Source organism: Struthio camelus, chromosome 1, assembly GCF_040807025.1.
Source record: "Struthio camelus isolate bStrCam1 chromosome 1, bStrCam1.hap1, whole genome shotgun sequence".
NCBI lineage: Eukaryota > Metazoa > Chordata > Aves > Struthioniformes > Struthionidae > Struthio > Struthio camelus.
Genome location: NC_090942.1, coordinates 127,448,056 through 127,470,561, shown reverse-complemented (window position 1 = coordinate 127,470,561; position 22,506 = coordinate 127,448,056). Strand labels below are relative to the sequence as shown.

The following is a 22,506-nucleotide window of genomic DNA, read 5'->3' as shown; positions in this document are numbered from 1 at the left end:
GTGCAGGGCCTCAGATGTGGGTGCTCTCCCGAGGATAAGTTTCCATCTGAGACATCTCCAGATCTAGCAGCTGAGCCCTCTGCTCCACCAGTGCCTCTCCTGCTCTCCTGCGTCCTGCAGGTGCCCTGTGGCGGCGGTCAGCATTCCCCTGGTGAGCAGCACCAGGGCTTTGGCCCTCCTGTGGCAACAGATTGGTGTTTGTCATGCTCTGAGTGTAGTTACTGTTTTGGAGCCTGCTGGTGAGACAAGCCTACATTTCGGTGCTGCAGTGATTGACAAGGCGGTGCTAGGTGCTGAGGTGATCCAGGAAAACTTCAGTACCTGTGGGACTGACTGGCAGCTGAGTGGCAGCCTTGAGCTTGCTGTTAGCATATAAATGATGGTCTTAGGTAAGCAAAATGATCAATAGGTGCCAAAATAGCTTTAAGGATATGTTCTCAGTTCTTCCTGGTGAAAGCCCAAACTCAAAGGTGAAACTTCTGTTGTGGATGTAAAGATAGGGCCAGAGACTGCTCAGAGGACAACAGCTTTTGGCTCATAGAGGGATATAATATTACTCTCCTCTCCCCCCCCCCCCCCAGTTTCTTCCAAGTAAATGAAATTAAAATCTCACCCTTTTGTTCTCAAATCCTTGGAAGGGAGTCAAGGCTTGCCAAAAACCTCTGCTAATACACCAAAGGAAAAGGAAGCAAGTCATAAAGTGTGTTTTGGAGCAAACAGTAACATTCTGTTGCACACATCTAAAACACAGTGGAAGGAACACAGTGCTGCTTTAGAGAGTGACTAGGGACATGAATCACGGTATTAGCTGATATTTGCCTAAAAGGCTATAAACCACTACCACTCAGGCAGCTACACTTTGTTTTTAGGTGCTGTGCAGTAAAATGTGCTACTGCAGCCCTCTTTGGCTTAAATGTCCAATTGCTAGTGTTTCCCTATACTCCAAGTAATTTTTCTTTTCTTTCCTTCTTTTGAACAAGGAAATTTTATAAATAGACTTGCGATAATAGAAGAGAATGCTCCACCTTGGAGTCATGCGAGTTAATTGACACTCAGTAGTGGAGTGTAGAGCTGATTGTCAAGTGGTTAGCTTTGGGGTGTTGGGAGAAGAGGGTTAGTGGATTATATTCCTGTCTGATGGTCTTCTGGTAACTTGTGAAACTCTTGACTGCTTTAAACCAAACTTGAGAAAGCATTTTCAGTAATAATAATTTATTAATTGAATTTTGAAAGAAAATACTGGAGGGGGGAAAGCGAAAGAGATTGTCTTCGTGACCTGTCTGGACAATTCAGTGCCATGTCTTATGTCTGGCAGCCCGCCAGCTGGCTGGGAGTGTGTATCTTCTGGCTAACCACCTCTCCAATGCATCCTTCCAGCCTAGTCACACGATTTGTTGTCTCTTGCCCTTGTGGCAAGAGAGAAAAGGAAAGCAGGGGATGAAGAAGAAACTAGGGGGATTGTTATCAAGCCCGGGAGACAGGAAGGCAACCAAAGGTATTGTAGGGCAAAATGTTATAGGGAAAAGGATTGAGGAGACATGGGGAACTCTAGATAGTGGAAGCAGATAGGGGTTATTTGGGGTTGAAGAGGAAAGCTGTAAGACACTGACCTGCAGGAAATCAAGGTTCAGTAGTTCTGTTCCTCATGGAACAACTTGTCTCTAAATCTTGAAAATATTCCATTGTGGTTAAATGTGTCTCAAGGGATTCGTTTATTGCTATTTTGATATATGGATCTCTTACTGATACTTATCTCAGAGGCTGTGAAGGAGTTCAGTTAGCAATGGCAGGCTATAAATGGGGAGGAGAAGGATGTCAAGCTTACCAGTAGGAAGGAAGGGAAAACTAAAATAATAAATATTGATTTGGAGTATGTCTTTTATTATCTCCGAGCGAACAGGAGAATGTTATAAAAATGTGATCTTTATGTGAACCATAAATTATCCACGTGAAGCTTTTCTGTATTGATGTTGACTAATCAACGAACCATTCTGGGGAGCTGTTGGCTATACTATTCATTCAACAGCTTGAGTTTGTTATCATATTTCATTGTTCCTGTAGGCTGTACAGTTTTATTAGTTTATAGCAATTTGTGGGATGCATGCCCTGGAATCAAGGAAATCATTCTTGCCAGATGGTTCAAATCAGTTAAGAGTCTCGTCCTCAATTCAGAGATCCTTCGATCTCTTCCCTATTGCACCATGTTGTATTGCTGAAGAGAGTTAAATAAATCATGAAAATAACAACCTTTTTACACCGTTAAATTGTTTTGTATGGATCCTGACTCTATATCAACAGTGAGTTGTAAAGCTAAAATAAGCATCGAATATGTAAATTGAATGCTGCGTTAACCTATCCCCATGAGATGGGGATACATGAGATGTATTTTGGGAATAATAAATGTTACTTTTGCATCTGAAATTTGCTTGGATTTTATCCCTTGCTGACGTCACTGTTGTGGGTGACAAGGGGATTCTTACATGGACAAGCCTAGCTAATTGCAGTTACCACGCATGAAACACTTCCAAGAGGAGAGGTCAGCAGGAAAGCAGGGTGGTGTCTGTGGCCTAAAGCTTCTTTCCAAGAAATCTGAAGCAACGCTGGCTCAGACCTGAGGCAGGAGTCTGGGAATGAAATGATGCTGTTCGGGTGTGGGCTGAGCAGTCTTCTTCCAGTGACAGGCTGAATCTGGTGATTTGAAACAGCCAGGACCATATGGGGTGAGGAGGGAAACACGGAGCTAACTAACTTGGGAAAAACACATTCAGAAATCAACATTTTCAAGCTAGATCCCTGTCCCAGGACATTATTTGCCAATAGCCTGAATCCTACTCTTCCCCTTTCACACTTGTTGGCAAGGGCTGTATTAGGTGGGCTGGCACTGCCACAGCTCTCCTGAGGAGACACAGGAGCCTGAGGGACCCCAAGGGACATCTTGCTGTGGAGGGGTTGACCCAGTGCTTTGTCCCATGCCCTTCCAGCTCCCCTCTGCCAGCTGTGGTCAGCATGACCAGCAGTCCTGCTTGGTGGACATAATTCTAAGTAGAAAACCTTTTCATTTTATTTTACCCTGCCATTAAAAATTTAATGGATTAAGTTAATGAATTGACCAAAACAGTCCCAAATCTTCTGTAACAGAAATGCAATGTGGGTCCTGGCCTATTCTGTCCTGTCCCTCTCTGAAGAACAACAGGCACCAGCAGGGAACTTCCCTTTAGCAGGTGGTCTTTGCTCACCTGGCTTTCCAAGGCCAGCTGGGGCTGCATCCCTCTGTGTTCCAACTGAGGTGCTAAGCTTTCAAGCCCCGGGGATTACATGTGTTGACTACTCATTGCTTTAAATTCATTCACAAAGTGACAAAAGAAATTGATTTTTGTTAAAAAATCTTCTTTTTATGGAATAACAGGAAAAGGAAAGCAAGATTTGTTGTCTCATAACCTTCTCTGTGGAAAAGAGTGAGTAACGTGGCAACTCAGGATTCCTTAATACCTAGGTCAGATGTAGGAAACCTAAGTGAGGGTATGATCCCAAGTTTTTTCCAATCACGAATCAAGAAGGAAAAGTCATCGAAAGAGCTTGTGCTGTGTGTTCACCATGTGGTCACACTCTCTTTTGTGATCTAGGGAACAGATCGTGGAGCTAATATCAATACTCTCAGACTTAGTTAGATGTCAATGCCCGAGCTGTGTATATTGAAGGGGATATATTAAAGTCACCTGTGTCTCTCAGGGCTGTTATCTCATGTTGCTGGCAGACTCGTTACACCTACAATGACAGTTTTGGGCAAGCCACCCGGTCACGTTCTTGTCTCTGTTCTTGTCCCCTGTATATTCACACAGGAATACCTTAGACTCTGATTCAACAATTCTATTGACTTTCTGAGGTGAGTCTAGCATAAGACTCCAAACTCTGCTCAACTTTAGAGCATTTTGTAGCCTCTGCTGGTACCTCTCTTGCCCTGTCCTGCAGGTTTCAGATAGCAGGCTGGCTCAAGTGACACATCTTCACCTGCTAAAAAGCATTTACATGTGACCTGAAGGAGGACTCGCTTTTACATTTTCCACTTTAAAATGCCAGTATTTTGCTCAGCCACCATGGACTGTGAGGCTAAGGCCCTTTGGCTGACTCTCTGTGATAAGTATGTGTACCATAGGCTGTACGTATGGAAGGTGGGGAAGTGCATTCATTTCGTCATAAGCCACCCGAACGGCGCAAGTGAAGTGCTTTTTGAGCAGATGCGTGTAACCTGCTAAAACCCCCTTCGCCCAGGCTGACTGGGGAGCAGAGAAGTGACAGACTCCATAGTGGCAGGAGAGCAAGCAGACCACACAGCACTTACGAAACTTCTGGCAGTAAAACCACAACCTGGCCCTGGCAATAGCTTGAGGGGCCATGAATCCTTTCCTGTCGCAAAGGAGAACCTTGCCACCACAACAGCAAGCAGCTGATATTTTTGTGTGCATGGAAGGATAACATGGAGAAGGATGGAAACCAATGTACTGGGGCAAATTTAGGATGAAAATAGCATTTTTGGAAGGTGAAGAGTAGGCTACCAATTGTTAGAAATAGAAAGTGTTGTTTTGTTTGTCCTAGATCTATATATTTTGTAGCTATCAGTTTCTCTTTATGCTATTTCTTTCCTCAACTTAATGAATTCTTGCATTTTTCTTTCTGTTTATTGGTCTGTGAAATCTGCGTGCGTGTGTGAGTGTCTTATGGTGTGATTTGTATATACTATATTGCATACGCTAAGAAATATGTGGGTGGAAGACTTCAACCACGAAACACGTTTGAAAGGGTGTGAGCTTGCACGACATGTCTGAAAAATCAGAACCCTGCTAAATCCCACGTCACATGTCTAAAGAGGGGGACACGCAGAATCAATGACCGCATTTAAAAATATATTTCTGCTGACTAAATCTCCTTGACTCAGTTAGCATAATTCTCCTATGTACAGTCACTAACAGATTATCAGGTTTGTGTAAGTATGATGAATATTTGAAATGAGGAAATTTAGGTAAAGATGAAGGTATTTTTCTTTATTAGGAAATTGCTACATAGAGTCTTCTGGGAGCATTATTTTTACTGATGCTCATTATTATTGGCACTACAAAGCAGAGTCTGCCAGAGTCAGAATTTTTTTTGAATTTTGTACTGTTTGACACAAAATAATTTTCAAAATAAAATCTGGTAAAGTTTTAGAACACCAAAATCTGATTACTTTCAAATTTTAATAGTTTCAAATATTTGTCTGCAACTGTGGACAGTAAATGGAAGCTGAACAGGCACCTCTGCCCACACAAACAATTTTTTTTTCCATTTTTCAAGTGTTTCTCTGAGTAGTTGCTACTGAAGCACCTTGAAAAACCTTTTCCAGTGCTTGAAACTTGACACAAAGGAGGCATTATTTCATTTTTCATTTTCAAAGATGTAGAAATTCCGAAAGTATTCAAGGCAATACAAAGGAAATTAAAACCCAAACCAGAAAAATTTTGATATTGTCAGCTTTACTATCTCAGTGTCAAAAGGAAAGAGGAACAAAGTGAACAAATCTCTCTCTCTCTCTCTCTCTCTATATATTGATTTTGGTAGGCTTCTTGTCTGAAATTTTTTTGTGAAACATTTTGATATGCAACGTTAGCAATTTTTCTAGGAAATCTAAATCTTAATTTTCAGATAATTCTAGCAATAAATCTGGCTTTTTCTTAGAAAAAGGAATCCCTTCTAGGTATGAACTAAATCTCTCTTGTTATCTAGAGAATGTTAAGTTTGGCCAGTTAAATAATAAACAAATGTTAATTATGTATCTATGATTCCAACACCCCTGCCCTCCCAAATTATGAGAGAAAATTAAACTTGTTTTTCAGTAATAATTACCTTTTGCTTCTTCCCGTAAGCCAAGACTGTGAGCTGCAAAAATAAATAAAGGCTCTCAACATCATACCTATTGTATTTCAGGGAAATTTCTTGTAATGTATTTGCAGATTTGGACTGCATTCCCCCCCAAATATATAATGGAGTTTCCAGGTGGTAGCTATCTGATATTATGTCTATTTTTGTTTTAACACAATGAAAACTCAACAGCAGAATAATACTGCTCACTGTCTTTTCCTTCTAATATTGTTTATGGCAGAAATCCAATTTACACAGTGCAAATAATCATTATTTTCAGAAGGCCAAGAATCTTTCCTGGCAAGAGCATAACCAATGTCTTCTACTCCTACTTGTGTTATCCATGTTATTTCAGTGATATGAATTAGCATATAAACTCCATTATGCATAGAAGGATTGTGGGAGGGGAAAAAAATGAAAAAAAAAAGACAGTGAACATGCCTAGTGCTGCGAGGCAGAGAGTATTAAAAGCACATAGCGAAGCAGGTGGGAAAAGCGGACAAGGAAGCTTCATACACTGAAGAAATGCCGAGCGCATGCGACCCTGGGGAAGAATATTACAACTGGTGTCTTTTTGGCATTGTTCAGTCCCTGTGCATCATTGTTTGAGAGTTAGGTATTGTTAAACGGCACTTTTATGAGGAGCTTGTCAGAGTCCCCAAGCCCTGTCCTGAACCGCTTGTGATGTATGAAGAAAGGATTTGAGAACTGATTCCTTTCTCACCTGGAATGTTTTGGGGAATCAAATGCCAAATAAAGCTCTTAATTGTCTTTCGAAAACAGAATCCAACAGAATGATAAAGCGAGAGATTGCTTTTCATCACTGACTTTGTAAACGGGAGTGACTCATGTGCCATCTGTTTTGTCCCTCCATCTGATCATATGGTCTCACTGTTTATGCTGGTTAATATATTTGCTATCTATTAAAGGGAGAGGAAACTTAGGAGCAGTCAAAACAAATATGCTTAAGAAAGGCAGAAGTTTTGAAAGGAGTTGCTTGGAAAACCCCTGCCACTATCACTTTCTGTTGAAATGTGCGATTGTGGGACAAGGGCATGCTTGGTGACAAACTAGTGAAATCTTCTAACAACGGGACAGGGACATGTCGGTACTATGTGAAGCAGTGACCACCTTAGCTCCAGAGCACGCAAAATGCACAAAAGCAGGACACAGCACCACATCTTGAGTGGGCTAGCAAACCTGACTCCTCAGTGCCAGTTGTCACCATTCAGTAGTGCGCTGAGGCAGCTGTCCTGCTTTGCAGCCAGAGTGGGACTTTTCAGACTGGAAGGAAGAGGAGTGAGTGGGAATTATGAGACAGGGCAGATTTACAAGTGGCCTGGAGAAGGCGAGTGGAGACTGTTCAGGACTGCCCAGAAAAGGCTGTTCCCTGTCTCCTGTAATGTAAAAACTGGGAGGCAAGAAACGAAAAGCAGCAGTTGGTAGGTTCAGAAAAGCCCAGGAGCTAATCCTCTATCCATCACACAGCTAAACTATGGAACTCCTTGCTGCAGGATGTTGTGGATGCTGAAGTCTTATCTGGGGCTTAAAATATGCCTGAATAAAGCCATGGAAAAAAAAAAATCCACCAACAGCATTGAAATACAAAGATGCAACCTCTGGCTCTTTAACTGCAAATCACATAAAGCCAGGAGAGTATACCAGAGAAATATCTCCATATACTCGTCCTGCTCTTCTTCCTTTTCCTAGGCCCCTGCTATGAACCAAGACAGGATGCTGGGATAGATTACTTCGTTCTGGGCTTACTCTGACTCAGTATGGCAGCTTCTGCATTTTTTGGCTCTGGTGCCTCCATTTTTTGCTTCATTCTGCAGTGTGAACTCTACATTATTTGGGGACTAGAACTTGGACTCCAAGATCACTAAACCTCATAATAGACTGTACAGAAAAATATCAGTATAAACTGGAAACTGGGTTATTGGTGCCTAGGCCATTCACAGGCTGTCATTTTACTAAACTTTTTGCCTTAAGCTATTAGTGGTCAAACAAGAAGGTCATGTCCCCATCTGAGGAGATGGGCCATACTGAGGATGTTGCGAGGATGTGGCATGCTCCAGCAGTTTCCTAAGGCATCACCTACAAACATCATAATATGATGGCAACAGTGCTTACTAACAGGAACATTTATAGACAGTATCACTGGAGGCAAATTAATAACTTGAGCTCTTCTTAAAACAGCCACGGTTACACTGATGAGAAGCGCTGCATCATGACAGTGGGCAAACAGAATAAACAGGATCAGGGAACAACTTACTAGAACATAGTCTACCCAAGGAGCAATTTCCTAACAGCCTTTCCTCAACAAAGGTGATCTTTCCCTTGGTGCTTTGCAGTCATGTAGCTGTAAATCATTTCACTCAGATTTTAAAGTTTTATATGTAAATTTTTAGTGGCAGAAGTGCAAGGAATGCTATATAAACATGTGAAAAATATCTTCTTGTCTTGAACTACCTATAGTTTTGGGTCCCCATTGGGCAACCTGACTCAGTGACACACAGCACCCCAGAAAGAGCTCACAGGCCTGATGACATCATTGCAGTAGCAGAGCTCAAGCCTAGGCCTGAGTCAGAAGGTGTCACAGTCTTGCTCTAACTGGTTTGAGTTTCTCTTTAATGAGTGAAAATGTTACCTAGTTAAGTGAAAAAGAGGAACAAACTGTGCCTATCACTACAAAATCTCCCTCCGAAGCAGTTTCCAAACATATACATTAGGTAATGAGTCTGTTTTCCTGACTATGTGTTACAGCGTACAGTGCTATTCTGGTGATATTTCACAAGCTGGCATTGCTTTTTAATGTGCTTGCTCCTGGTCTGTTCTGAAGCAGTTGTTCTGCATACTCTCAGGCTGCTTTTACGAGAAACCACAGTTATGCTAGGCAGCTTCTATCGACTCCATGCCGTATTTCTTGACAGAACATTATTTTCAGCTCTCTCTAGTTTTTCATTTTTCCTGTCTCCAGCTATTTCTTTTTTCAGAGTGGTGTGAAACCCTTTGTAACAGGAAAAAGCAAAGAAGACATTCCAGTGGCCCTCATTCCTTGCCAGTGACAATAGCTACTAACACACAACGACGTAATTCAGTAGAAGTATGAATGCACTCAGAAAATATGTGTGAGGTGCTCAAAAAGCCCAGCCGTGTGCTTATAAAATCTCTGAGAGCGTCTTGTGCATTACATCAGTTTACAAGGCTTTTTTTTTTTTAACCTCTGGAAACATTTGTCACAGGGGATTATTTTATTCACTGCTGCTGTACGTAGAATGCGGAATATTAATACTTTATTTGGACAAACATGCATAATTTGGGAAGACAGGTGATGTGATGGATTAATCATCAGGCTTTTAGCTTTAAGTCTTGTTAGCTGCAGGTTTAAATGTTGTTTACTTGAAATTACAGTGTGGATATCATGTCTAAGTGGAAGCTCTTTATATGTTGATAAATTAAAGCTGCTTTTGCTCTTGGTGTTAAGCAAGAGGTTTGATGCAGAATCTGACATTTTCTCTTATACCTGGATATTCAGATAGACTTATCACAAATAATCCAGTGGTAAAGGTATAACTACTGCAGTGGAAATAACGTTTTCCTTCCACTTTCTATTAATGTCTCCAAGCCTTGACTTACAGAACGTCTCCTGCTTCTTGTGAGAAGGTAATTACATCTGGATGCACACGTCCCCTTTGGTACCTATTAAAACAGCTAATTCTGGCCCTGTTTGTAATAGTGGGTGTGGGCTGCAGCTGTCAGTCAGCTACAAGTTCAAGCAAGGGCTCTGCCATCCTGAAGGCTGTCTGACAGAAGCAATTCCTGGACACTGTCAGCCTGTGGATAGACTTGGAGGGAGCTCCTCTGTTACCCTGTTGCCATTTTCTTGAGATTTCCACACTACTCCCTGTTTAGATATTTGCAATGTGGAAATGCACCTTTGGATTAGGAGAGCTGAGCTACGTTCCTGGCTCTGCCTTTCTCCATGACCTTTGTGAGCCTGGTCTGCAGACGAACACCCCATGGTTGAGCTGCACAGGGGTTCCCCAAGAAAAAGTTCTCCTTCCCTGCTACAGGAGGCTTGGCAGTTCCTCTTGTGGAAAATTGCAGGCATCTGGATACATGGCTAGGAGTCTTTGGTGTAGAAATAGATTGAAACCAATTTTGCTGCTCTTGTTGAGTAGGGAAATTGCCCTTTATACGGCCCACAGCTGCCCCAAGTCACCTTTTTCGGCATCTATTTATAGATTTTATGCTCACGACATCTCACCTTCAAAAGAAATTCTTCTTAGCAAAGAACTCCGTATTATTTCTGAAGATAGGGGTACTCCTGCTTTGAATTTGTACTATAGAAGAGAGAGAGGTGAATGTTAGATTTGTCAGAATGGCGACTGAACCAAAAGAACAGAAAATCACTAGCCTGCTGTTGAGCCAAAGAAAGTATTCTTTTATGAACTTGAAATGCTTTGTTTAAACTAAAAAGAATTTTTTAGATCTCATTTTGAGATGACTTAATCCTTGTAACCTTTTTTTACTTTGGTATTTTTTGTAGATAAGCAGTGTCATTTCAGGATGAGAAGAAATGTTTGTTTTGATGTCAGATGGAGCACGCAGGTATTTCTGAAATGAAATATGTTATTACACAGCATCCAAACACTGTGTTTTGATGTAATATTCCAAGTACTTTTCAAGCTCTATTTGCCACCAAATTTTGTGGTTCCCAGGGATGTTTTGTGCAATTCAGGCAGGGGCTGATCTGGAGCAGGCAAAGGTGAAAAGCAGAAATTCCTTTCTGAAAGAGTTAAAGATAAAGAGTATGTTGAGAAGCAAATACTTTATCCTTGATTAGTACTAGAAATAAGCAGTTCATTACGTGGTCTTTGACAATGCTGGTTGATACTCTTCCATATTCTGCCCTCAGAAACTCATATTTCTTTTCGCTCAGGAGAGGTACAGCAAGCTCGCACATGGTTATTTGTTGCCACAGTCACGTTCTTTTCATTTATGGGTTCTAACATTTTAATTTCATGGTGACTGCCCTGTTTAGAAGAAAAAGTCATGAAGACTGTGTTCAAGTGGAGCCTCTTTGCAACACTGAAGATGCACCTCGCCCGCCAGAATATAGCTATTTCTTAGTAAATGTAATTACCCTGAACAAGAAAAGAAAGTAAGTTGGAGGAAATCATGATCAGACCATGTTTTTGGTATCTTATGAGATACTGAATTATTTTCTATGCCTCCCTGTTCCTCATGGTTCCTGGTTTACAGCAGGTTATGATAAAAGGCCCATCTCCGTACACACAAAGGAGCACAGAAGAACAGTGACAAGAGCGCAGGGGCTCGTGGGAGACCCTCATTAACCTAATCAGAGAAACGAGCCTGAAACAATCCTGAAAAGGCTTTATGTATCCAGCTCAGTTTATGTCCACTTCAGCATGTCTTTGAAGTGAGAAACTCTGGGAACCAATGTCATCAGCAGTCAAACAGGAGAGGAAGATGTGCCAGCATTTGTTGTCTGACAATAAGTTCGTCAGCAGGTTGGCAGCAGCAGCTAAGATGATCTCCTCTACGTTTGGAGCTGGGTTGTAGTTCAGTTGAGTTTATGACAGAGGAGAAAAGCTTACGTACCTCTTTTAACTTTCATGTTGCTGGTTGTGACCTGAGGTATAACTGGACAAAACTGGAAGCCACTGGAGTTTGACAAAGGGCTTCTGGGGAGTTAAATTTCTGTGAGACTGCACACAGACCATGCCACAGCATAAGAGCATCAACTCAGAGGCAGCTCAGACATGCTCTCTTTTCCAGAGCACAGGGTTTGATTCTGTCATTGGTTGCCTTGCTTGGAAGAATTTCTTCTAAATTATTTTTTATTTGCTTTTCTCTTCCTAAGTCACTGTTGTGGCTGTTCATAGTAAGTTATGTTTAATTCATATTTATACTTATTTCCTGTACTGAATAACCACTTCTTAATATTAATTACTGGAACACAATAAAGAAAAGAACAGGAGAGAGAAGGAATTAGCTTTGGAGTCATCTATTGATAGCATTCCTGTATTTACCAACTAGATTTTAACTCCTATGAGAATTTCAAATGTATCTCTCTCTCTTTGGTAAAGATATTTCATCCTACCCATTCTTGTTTGTTTCCTTGTGTCAGAATCCTCTGTTTTCCTTCTTTCTTTCAACTCCTCTATTTATGTAATATTTCTATTGTAATTTAAGGCACTAGAACAAGAACGGTACAAGCTCAGTTTTGCCCTAACCCAAGCCTCTGTACTCCTAGGAGTGTACTGTACTCCTAGGTGGCTGAGTGGATTAACCTCTCTCCTTTTGCTGTGCAGGACTGCATCAAATTGTTACTGAAATCACGGAAGATAAAATCCTTGACGGTTAAAATTACATATTTTTGGGCTGCAGCCTTTTACATAACACACATTTGAGACCTCTAAGTGTTATCTGGAGTCTGAGAATTTTATCAGATTTATTTTCAGATTTTTAATAAAGGGATGGACTCCATTTAGGAAGCAAGTTTATTGTTACCCAGCAATGGTCTGCTTGTCACTGTGCATGAGAGGATTTTAAATTTGTCCTTTAGAAGATAAGAATGAATCTACTGATTGCACTCCCTTTGGCTTCAGGATTGTGTCCAGACATCTGAGCTGCAGAAACAGGGAGATAGAAGCAGATCAAGCACTTTATCGATCTCTTCAATGTGCAGCATTTTGAGTAAAATTCCAGCCTCCCATTACATTACTCTTCTTCCACATCTGGGTCCTAGCCTCACTCACATACTACTCTTAGCTTTGCTAAAGGAAATATGCAGCAGCAGTGTTGATCGCAAACACTACTACAGACTGTTTTATTTAACCAATAGCAATTGGAAAATGGGACTGTGTCTGCTAGGCAAACACAGTTCGGGTCAGAAATAGGCTAATTAAAAGGAGATAAGCAAGGCAGGAAGTCACGAAATAGATAGTATTAGTTGGCATGATCTTGACTTTGAAACTTACTTAATAGTTTTCCTTTCAGATAGTTTTTTTTTCTTTTCTAAATCTTATTCTTTTGGGCAAGCAGGGGAGGAAATGTGAATAAGTGAGATTAAGCAACATTTAATTCACATTTTTTTCTCTTTTCTGCTCTATGCCTGCTCCTCCTCTTGTTGAAGTCAGTGCTCTTGCTTTCAACAAGGGCAGAACCAAAGTCTAAATACATGAGAGCGCCACATAAAATTTCAGAATTGTGATGATATTGGATGCAGCAAACTCACATTTGACATGGATAAAAGACTGTGTGTGCTAAACCACAAGTCTGGGGGTTTACTTAATTAAAGCTCCTAGAGTCAAGGCAACTCTTATCTCCTCCAAGGAGAGGAGAGAGACAATGATGGAGGGAGAAAGGGAGAGAGAAAAGTCTGTGACAGACTGGTAGCAAATCTTTCCCAGATTGTGCTATGGCTGTTTCATGGACATATCCATGTTTGCCAAGCAGTCACCTCTTAGCTTATGCAGGCATCCCACATGAGGTCTAGTTTACCTTATGCACACTTACACTCACTTCTTACAGTGGTAGCAAGCCCTCTTTAGTTGTCTGCTACAACTTTTTTTCTACAAGTGAGACATGGCCTTCCCTTGGTGACACAGCTAACTGCTTGGAGGTGTGGACAGCCTACAGGTGGCTCAAGAACTACTAAAGAAAGCTAATAATGAAAATAATTTCCAATATATATTTTCAGGAGAACACTGCAAAGGTGCAGTAGCCATTTGAGGGGATGCAAGCAGCAAAGTGGATGGGGCACCCTACATGAGGGTGATAGGACATTTGGGCTAAGAAAGCCAGAGGAAATTCAATCTGATCAGACCTGACATAGTCTTATTAGGATATAGCTATCCTGACCATGGTGTCAGTGCTCTCGGAATGGTATAGATTTAGCTTATCCTCCTGAGGCAATGAAGAGATGCTGTTATATTGATTGCCTGAGAGCAAAATTTGGTCTTCTTTCCATAGTGGTTATTTCAGACTGGAAGTTTAGATTGGAAAACTATACCTCCCTCAGCCACATACAAATGAAGTAAAGAATTTATTTTCTCTAGAAATCAGATCTACTATGAGATGAACTTTCCATGACTTTTTGGCAGTAAGAAGTATGTTTTTGGCTGAGTTGTCTTCTTCACATATTGACTATGCTTTCCATGACATTACAAAATACATTTAACATGAAGTTGGCCAGATTTCACTATCAATTTTCTTATTTTCACCTTTGTAGAAGGCTCTCGCAATGCTTAGTGACTGGGCAATAGAATGACAAAAGAAATTCAATGTCAATAAATGCAAAGTAATTCATACAGGGAAAAAGCACCCTAGCTGCACATACAGAATGACAGGTTCTAAATTAGCTGTTACCTTTTAGGAAAGGGATCCGGGAGTCATTACCAATAATTCCCTGTGAAAGTCATTTCATTGCTCAGTGGTGGTCAAAAAGATTATTAGGGATTATTGGGGAAAAAATAGAGAACAAATAGAAAAAAATTAGTTATGCAACCATATGAATTCACGGTGCATCTGCATCCTGAATATTGCATATTGGCACCATAGCTCAAAATGGAGACTCGCAGTGCGATGTGGTGGCAAGGGCCCCCATCCGCTGGGCAGTGAACGTGAGGCAGAGCTGAGGCCAGGGCCAGTGCAGGATTCAAACAGCACCACAGGGCTGTGGTGGGGCTGGATCTGGCACCGCTGCAGTGTCGTGGGGCAGGGACTGACGGCCCCAGGCTGGGCTGCGATGGGGGCTGGGGAGAAGCCCTGGGGGGTGGCAGGGACAGCGAGGGCTGCTGGTGCCTCAGGGTCCTGAAATGGCTTTTGTGTGAGGAGATGCTAAATATACTGGGAATTTTTGAGCTTGGGGAAGACGTGACCTAGAGGGGAGAGAATAAAAGCCTGGTAGCACCATGAACGACAATGCGTAGTTGGGGAAAAAGATTAATTATTCCTTCCTGACAGTGTAGGAGTAAGGGCTGATGAAATAATCAGCTGGACATTTAAAAAGGAAGCACTTCATCACCCTGCACATAGCGAAGTTGTGCAACTCGTGGCCACAGAATGTTATGGAGAGCAAATTAACAAATGGGTTCAAAAGTTGATGGGACAAATTCACAGAAGATAGGGCCGTCAGTTTCTATTCAAAATGATGTTCAAGATGAAACCTCCAGCTCAGAAGTCACTGAATTGCTATGACCAGAAGCTGGGAGGCAGGGAAGGAATGCTCAGTGCCTACATTCTTTCTCAGGTCTTGCTTGAGCCTTTGTTTCTGACCACATTCAGGGTGTAAGTTAAGTAAATCTTTGCTCATCCCTACAACGACAGTAGGGCTATTCTTATGACATACTCTTCTGTCAGTAATATTAATAACCAACATATTTATTTATTTTTGTTTAGATGTTTTTCCGTATCTTCCATCAGTGCATTATCTGGGTGACCTAAACTTACCAGTGAATTCGTCCCTCACAGCTCCTCAAAATGGCAGGGAAATGGCACAATCCCTGTTTACAAAGGGAACCTCACCTCAGGTGGAGTCTGCTGGGCTGGGAAGGGCCTCGAGGGCCTGACAGCCTCCTTCACCTGCTCTGTGGAGTGCTCTGGAGAAATGGCCATGAAGTGCCTCACCACACCAACCCTTCCCTTGCCAGTGGTCCCAGAACTGGCAGTGCTTTGGCTGCACCCGGCCCTAATGACTGAGACACAGAGAGAGAAAAAAGAAGAGGAAGAAGAAAAAAATACCCCTTCTGAATATCCCCCCCTAAAATCCCTAAAGTCCTTAGTCAACACTGAACTGGAGCCTACGTAGTTTGGTCAAAGCCCATTAGCGTGTTTGTGGAAGAGGTGGAAGCTGGATCCAGCCCTTTTCTTTCTTGGATAGTAATGTGTATTCGTGGTTACTGGTACAAGATACCTCATATATCCTTTCTCAGTCTACATTTTTCTGTTTTTTCACTGTTGGTGTAACCTTTTCTTGTATTCAGTGTGTTGTAATTTTGGGTTTTTCCCTTTATAGCAGTTAGTTTCTCAGAGTAATCCGTGACCACAAATACTTTTGAGTGCAACATCTGGTTCTAATGTGCACTCTAGAAATATTACTTTCTGCAATATTCCACTTTTCTCCCAAAAGATATTTTTCCTCTTGTGTTTGCCCAGAACAGCTCGTAAGCTGATCAATATCTGAAGCAACAAAAGAACCGTTTGAGAACAAAGACTTCACAGGCCACGTAAGTGATTTCCCAGAACTTGAAAGGATGGTAGGAGAGTTTGTAGTCTGGTGATGCTAGACCAGAGCGGTATGTGGCTGCCTTCTTTCTCTTTCTCCGTTTTGGCCTTCCCCATCGCTCCTGCCACTTACCATAACTGGAATACCAACCTATCTCAGCTGGTTTCCTTCCCTGTGATCCCACCTAGCTATCATCTCCTTTTTTTGATTGTTCTTCATCTCTAGCCAAACCTGTTCAAATGTTCAGAGGAGGAAATACTGTTATACAGTTCCTTCTGTTACTTCTCAGCTATCATTACAGCTGCTCTTTCAGAAATACTTATTTAGAAACCATTTTGTGTTATGTGAGTTAGCAAACTTTCATCTACTCACAAGGTGAGTAGTGCTCTGAGTAAAAAGGGCTGTGTAGTTAGTAAAGTGGAGATACAGGATGAAGCAGGAATGTTTAATGTACTTTCAGGCATGGGAAATATGAAAAGCCAGCTGAACTCCAGAGGAAACTGTAGTGCACTTCTGGTATGTCTGCAATACATATGATGTGAGTAATATGAGACTCCTGGAAGGAGTGTAGGAATATATAAAGCTTTATGTAGGGGAGCACCGCACACATGCAGGAGATGCAGACACACCCACAAATCATGGGCTGGATGCCAAGCAGTGTAATGGTGCCTGCTGTAAGTGGGGCTCAGGGACTGAATTACTGTGACTCACACCCTGAAAGGGTAAATTGGGCACTACCAGAATCCATCATGTTAATTTAACATGGGAAAAACAAACAAAGCTCCTCTGTGATGGAGGAGGAGGCTTTATTATTCCATTATTTTATCTTTATAAGCCCTCCCATAGGCAAATATGATCATGGTTTTGTAAGAGTTCACATGAACTATATTGTCTTACTGGCCAACCACTTCATCAATACCATAAAGCAGGGATAAGCGGAGCATGATGCAAACATATGAAAAAATGTAGCTTAATCATTTTAAATTCTTTAAGGTTCTTGCTGTTAAGAGGTGAATAAATCTGTGAATGCTCTTGAAGAGCCTGTAATCCATCCATGTCTCCTGCTGGCAGCTCTTCTGCAAGTCGTGCAAGGTGGGGTTTCCCCCCAGGGAAGTGCTCCCACCCATGCTGGGCTGGGTGCCTTCAATGGATAAATCTGGTGTGCATATCTCACAGCTAGGAAGGGAGCTTTTGTGTGAGGAAAAGGAGCAAGTTGGGAGTTAGAGAAGAGATAGGAAGGCTTGAATAGTAGCTGGAGACCGAAGAGCTGAGGCTGAAACCCCATTGAGCTCCTTAGAGCCTGCGTCATGGATTTCTGTGTACTGCACAGCAGCACAGTCTGTGTACTACTGGCTTATTGACTAGGGAGGGAGACTTACTTCTCCAAACTCTGCTCTTTGAGGCACGTTTGGGATCTGACACCCCTTCTCCTACTCAGCTGCCCTATCTCTTTGCATTCTAACACAAGCTGTGTCCCATATCCATTTTTTCTTAATTAAAAAAAAATAAACAGTACAAAACAGAAGATAGAAGAGAAGCTGCAACCTTGCCTCCCACTCCTGATTCACCCTTCTTGTAGTGTTGCTCCCTCCTCTAGACCCTGAGAATATGTTTAATGCCTTTTTCAGTGTTAGGATCTGCAGCTACCCTTTTTTCATCTGCTCATCCACCCATTTAAAGCTTAGCTTGACCACAAATGTTTGCCATATGAGTCTGTCTCTTGATATTTTAATCTGACCTGAGCTTTGGGTCTGTAGTGAGCAATAAGAATAATTAAAAAAAAGTCTGTCATACGTGAAAGGAAATATAATTATCATTTTTACTCTTCCAAAGATGCATTCTTTTCTTAGACATCTAAGAAAATGCTTACACAAGGATTTTCTTCTGTCTGTGTTGAAGTGAGGAAAATAGGATAGAGATTCCCTCTGTAATCATTTGCAAGCTTCTGATGCTGTTTAGCAAATGATAAATGTGATGAAATATAGGAAATGATTTGTATCGCCTGAGGCCAATAGCGATTTCAATAATTTTACAAAATGTGCCTAGAAAACCAGCTGGCTCAGACAGTCACACCGGAAAGACCTGTTGGTCACCTCTCATAGCTGCCAGCAGCCTCTTTGAAACCTTCCCAGAAACATCTCTTAGCATGAAGTCTGGTCTTCAGCGGCTGCTGCACTGGCTTTACATACAGCCTCTGGAGCAAAACTCCTGCCGTGTTGGGCAGCCACCTTTCGCCAGGCAACTCTGGGTGCATACTGGCTGCAGGGAATACCGTTTATTGCAATTGAGGAAATCAGGGGAATTGGCTGAGGGAGCTCTGAAGGAACAGGGATGCTGCATTTTGGTGCTTGCTGAGGTCGCCTGACCTTCTCTTGATGTAAGTAAACCAGCAGACAGGTATAAGGCAGACATCTGTTTCATCTGCTGCTTTCTTGGGCCATCATAGGGAGTATAAATGTTGGTCAGCCTCTTTTGGGAGCTGTGCCTGGTGATCTATATACAGCAAGGACACTGGCTTGTGCCACAGCCTGGCTAAGCTCTGACCAGAAAGGGCTTCTTGGAAGTGAAAAGGATGACTTTAGAAACTGAAGCCATTTAATCATCATCTTTTGTGGGAAATGCTGTAACAGATGATTTTGTCTTTGTTTATTAAAACTCTTCTTTGATCGGAAAAAAAATCTCATTTTGTAAGAATACTGTTCTGTGAACAGTATTTTGAACTCCTTCAGACATAGCTGGCAAATTTTCATTATAGACGAGCACTTACTTTAGCACTTTTTAGTTGTATTTTACTCTTCCGAAAGCTTGATGGGCTAGAGTCAGCAGGATGCACACCTGACTCTAGCCCAGGGAGGAGGCTGGGCAGAGCCTGAAGAGCAGACCCTGCAACACCCACATGTTCTGCACTATTTCCTGCTCAGTGGCTTTTTGAACCCTCTTGGGGATGAGGTGATATACCGATTAAAAGGATTTCTTTTTTAAGGGAAAGCTTAGGTAACAAAAATGGCTAGAAACCATACTATTTCTGATATTCTCATTGAACAGCATCTGCGCTAGTGAAAGCACTGATAGATTCCTGAAATTTGGCAGGTGTTCAGGTTTCATTGAGGTAAATATTTTAAGCTGTTTTCTTAAGGAGGAATGGCTGGAGGAACAAAACTGGCTTATTTTGAGGAAAACAGCACAGATCAAAACAAACAAACAAAAGGCAAAATAGGAGAAAGTGTGATTTGATATCAGTTTTGAATTGTCTTTTTTTGTCCTGAGTAGAAGGTTGACGTTTTGGATACGCATCTAGAAGGGCGACACTTTGGAAAGAAAGGAAGTGAAAGAAAGGAAGGAACCTTACACCTGCCTACAGAAACAGGGATTTGCTGTGCTGTAGTGGAGGAAGGCAATGCAGTCGAAGGGGTAGAAGGGAACTGATGTCTTTACAGACTCCCTGCAAAACCAGACACCACACCAAGTAAATGTGTAGCCTCAGCATGCTCTGACAACACTAGGGGTGCATATATTTTTGACAAAAGCCCTGTTACTTTACCTGTCATTCTGATTTATGCTTCTTAGAAAACACAGAGCTGCAGTTAAAAAAAAGGGAAAAGCCATATGGCAGATTATTGTCAGACAAACAAACACATACAATATAGATGCCAAACAGATTTTGTACAAACAAAAGGAGAAGAGCAACAACTCCCTCCTCCTTTGATACTTCTAAATGCTTTAATAAAAGAATATTTAGCTGGCTTTTCACCTCTGTTCAATCGTCTGAGGTGTCTTGCTCTGTTAGAACATGTTCTCAAAGTATTTCCTAATTCTAGTTCCTAATTTTAGGAAGATTGCAGTTTGCAGAGATAAATATGGCTAACCTTAGATTATCTCTGGAACTGGCATTAACTTTCAAGTGTTAGCACTGTATTTTAAGCAGCTAAAATATTGTGAGATGGAAGGCAGCTGACTGGGCAGGCACTGTCATACCTCAGAAATGGTCTTTATAAAGGGCATCCTTCAATCTAGACTAAAAATGACATCTTGCTCATTTAGTGCCTGCTGCTACCTCAGCCCTACTATGGCAACTTATGATGCCATCCTTACTCAGGCAAGTAAGACCTTGCTTATTTTGTGCCTGTGAGTTGATGGGTGTGGGAAGGCTCTTCAGGAACCTGTGATTACAGTGTCATTTATTTAAGGAGATAACTTTCATACCATTTAAAAAGCCCTAGGGCAGCACCACTGCAACTTTTTGCAAGAAAAAAATGAGGATATAATAAAATTCTCTCTCTAACTTATATTAAAGAAGAAAAATGAGTTTTCTCAATCGTGAAAGCCTTTAATCTGATGTAGCCTGCTGAAACTGTACACCAGATAAAATTATTTGTAGCCGATGCATGCACGTGCATACATGTGCGGACACATACACACGAAAACACACATGCATACACACTTTCAGGCAATATAAGTTGTACCAGGGTTGCAGTTGGAGATGAGATTGTGAACTTCACAGGGAAGCATCAGGGACTGGCTGGATAAGGAGACTAGAACAGCCAAAACTTGAAAGAGAGTAGGAAAACTGGTACTGAGAGCAGGGATGACAACAAAAACAGGGATTTGGAGGACTGGTCTGGAAGGAAAGACAGGGCAGCTGCCCAAGGCAATGGGGAAAAAAAAAAGTACAAGGGGCTGGGGACTGAGAGCAGCCAGGAAGGAGTCTGGAGCTCTTGTCATTCCTAAATTCCTCAGCTTCATCGTTCCTCTGCTTCCAGAGAAGGGCTATGAATGCCTTTATGAAGTGTTTGTTTCAGTCCTCTCTAAAACTGATAAATGTTGAAGAAAACAACTCGCTGTTTCTGTCAGCCACTCTGCCACTTCCCAGAAGAACAGATCTGGACTAGAGACTACACGATGGCTGCCAGTGCTCCCTGCTCGGTTTGTGCCAGTCTGACTCCCCTTGCTGAAACTGTTGTATTTTTGCACTAGAAGATTACATATTTTTTGCTTCCCATTTCTCCTTTTCCCTCATACATACTCACACGTGTTCACTTAATCAGGAAGCTCAGATTGCAAAGTTTGGAAATGTTAGTACCTGAATTCAGCCCGTTGTATGTCGATGCACCATGGTTTCTTCTTTCAGCTATGCTAGTGCACACTCACTTTTGTGGGGTACTCATCCCTGACTGAATATAGAGGTTGGATAGTGCCTAACGAATGACAGTGTTTGCTGTATGCCAGCTGCCTGCATTTCCTAGGGTGTACTGCACAAGTAGGCTGTGATACATTGGCATCGTATAAAAACAGCTGCACTAGGAAACACCTTCAGGTCCTCACTGAGAAGAGTTTAGCTTGGGATGCCTGTTATCATACCTATCCACAGCTGCCCATACTGTCACTTGCCTTAGACATTTCTATTTCCCCTTTGGGAACATTTCCACTGTCTGTGTGGTGCTTGCTGAACTTCTGCAATGATCAGCCCAGTAACCTGAGCTGGGTTCAGTGGTGGCTGTGGTGGCAGCCAAGATATCCCTCCAGCTGGATGTGAAAACTCAACAAGCTAAATCAGTCCTTCCTGTCTGTCAGAGTGCTTGGTCATTATGGTGCCAGATGGGAATGCTAGAACTTGGCTAAATCCATTTTTACTTCTATCTGTATCATGGGAATAGCCTACAATAAGGGACTGCTGTTATAAGTTGTCTATACATTCATCCATTACAAAATGACTAACTTAATGAGAATTTACCATGGATGCAGGAGATCTTATTCCACAGAGGAGAACTTGCGTCAATGGGTGGTGTTGATCACACCTCTATTCACCTTAAACCGTACAATTAATTTTATTTGGGTTACACAGCTCTCTTGAGGAAGTCTGCTTGAGTGCAGTCAGGTGCTGCTAAGTTTCTTGCCGTACGAAGACGAGTGGAAGAGTGTACTGAGGATATGACTTAATCCAGAGCAAAAAGGACAGAAGGGAGGAAAACGAAAAGAAATCTAGGTGCAAAAACTGAAATATTGTCTTGGAACTTAGCCTTATGATAAAAATACTAAATAGCTACATCTATTGTAGGAAATGAAACAGATGAGAGCAAGTTCTTTCGCACCGAGGGACGTGACGAAGCACCACCTGCTTCCGCGCTGCTTTGTTTTCTTCCCCTGCAGAACGGAGTGGCCTTGTCCATGCAGCCGAAAGGGAACAGCCGTGGTCATGCCACCTCTGCACCGTGAACAGCTGTCACGTGGCAGAGTGCTAACAGGTGGGAAGCTAAACTGCACAGGGAACGCGCTATCATGTAAACTGTGGGAAGTGCTTGAACCCAGGCCCTGGCCCTGTTTAGTTTGCTCGTATTGACAAAGCCCATCCATCTCAG

The 22,506-nt window shown here is 42.0% G+C and overlaps 1 long non-coding RNA gene across 1 annotated transcript in view; it reads left to right on the top strand.

Moving 5' to 3' along the window:
- The window catches only part of LOC104147138 (uncharacterized), a 29,892-nt gene extending 27,474 nt beyond the window's left edge, over window positions 1-2,418 (top strand). The window contains exon 5 of the long non-coding RNA XR_694858.2: window positions 7-2,418. This is a non-coding gene — a long non-coding RNA (uncharacterized lncRNA). The remainder of the gene's footprint in view (window positions 1-6) is intronic.
- Window positions 2,419-22,506: the final 20,088 nt, after the last annotated feature.